Genomic DNA, 1,764 nt, shown 5'->3' on the forward strand with positions numbered 1-1,764 from the left:
ATCCAGCGATGGCCCCGAATCCTATAGCCCTCTCAGCGTGACTGTTTGGATCGATGTGCACATAGTCACCGGCCCTCCTGAACAGGACATTGGTGACCTCCTTGATGCACTGATTCACCACAGACTGTGAGATTCCACACATATCTCCAGTGGATCCCCGCAATGATCTGCTGGTGGAGAAGTTCAGTGGCACGGTGACCTTCAGTGACACTGGCATCAGGTGCCCACCAAGTCCCATGGGGCACAGCTGCATCATGGCAGAGAGATCAGTGACAACCTCCGTGGAGAGGCGCAGTCTGCGGAGACACTGTCACTCGGACATCTGCATTTAGTTGAACCTCGGCTGACGTGTTCCTCTGCCTCCTTCTCCTGCCTCCTGTTCGAGGCTGGCCCTCCTGTGGGCCCCCAAGCTGCTGTGGTGTCCCTGCTGGTGCCTGCGCCTCCCTCCCACCCTCTCTACTCCTCCTCCTCTTCAATGGGAGCCTCGAATCCAGGGTGAATGAGGCCCATGACAGGTTGCCCCTCCCTGAGTGCAAGGCCTTCACAGTAAACAGCACCCAGCCACATTTACCTCATTTGTCACCCTCAATGAGGTGGCACTGCCCCAATAACACCCTGGTGTGGCTCACCCTGCAGAGCTGGCACATTGGCCCCCACTCCTGACAGTGTTTCCCGATGCCCTTTCCCCCTCCACCCTTGCTGCCAAGTTTTGCTGCCTCACCCGACAGCTTCCCAGTGAAGCCAACACTCAGCTCCCACCTCCCAGTCACCTCCTTTAACCAGGCGAGGCTCTGAAGCCCCGTGGTTCCCGTGTGATATTAGTTCAATTGGATCCAGTGAATAAAATTGCTGACAATTGGACTCATAAATACTTGAAATGCCTTCTTGCCGTGTGGATGTGCGAAGTCTGCCCTCCATGTCAGCCGCCTACAGAAATATCCGGTCCGACGTCTTCCATCCCTATTTTATTCACCCCCCCTCCCCCTCCCCAGCCTCCATTCCCATCTCCAACGGTCCCTTAAAATTCTGGCCCATGTCTCTAAGACTAAAGGGAGTGAAACTACAGCTGCTCCTTAGACTGAACAGGGAGAGCTGCTCTCTCTGTGTTGAAAGTGAATGAATCTGCTCTTTACCTTGTCTTACTGGAACGTTCACTGTCTGGAAATGTCTGTTTGAAAATGTTTTCCTGTTATATTAATGGAGCAGAGGAGCAGAAGTGAGGTACTGTTCAACAGAGAGGTTTGGAAGTGGGTGAAGGGGTGGAGTGACGGTGGGAGTGAGAGGCGCAGTGAGTTGGCCATTCTCAATAGAGTGTCAGGAATGAAGGTCAGAGGAACAGACCAGGCAGGAAACACAGAAAGAGCGAGGAGAAGCTGGTGTGAAAAACAGAGATTAAACAACAGGCTTGTTCAGTCAGTTCCGAAGAAGGGTCACTGACCCGAAACGTTAACTCTGCTTCTCTTTCCACAGATGCTGCCAGACCTGCTGAGTGAATCCAGCATTTCTTGTTTTTGTTTCAGTTGGTTTGGGTCCGGTGTTTAGAATACCCGGAATCTGGGTTTACTTCACTTCCAACTCAGCAATTGTACCAACATTATGTTCATAAAACCATAGAATGATACACAAAGAAGGAGACCATTTGGTCCATTGTGTCAGTGCTGTCTCTTTGGTTGTGCTATCCAATTAGTTCTGATGCTCAGCTTTTTCCTGTAATCTGTACATTTTCATTCCAGTATTTATCCCTATTGCTTTTCAAAGTTACGA

The sequence above is a fragment of the Heterodontus francisci genome, chromosome 35, assembly GCF_036365525.1.
Source record: "Heterodontus francisci isolate sHetFra1 chromosome 35, sHetFra1.hap1, whole genome shotgun sequence".
Classification (NCBI taxonomy): Eukaryota; Metazoa; Chordata; class Chondrichthyes; order Heterodontiformes; family Heterodontidae; genus Heterodontus; species Heterodontus francisci.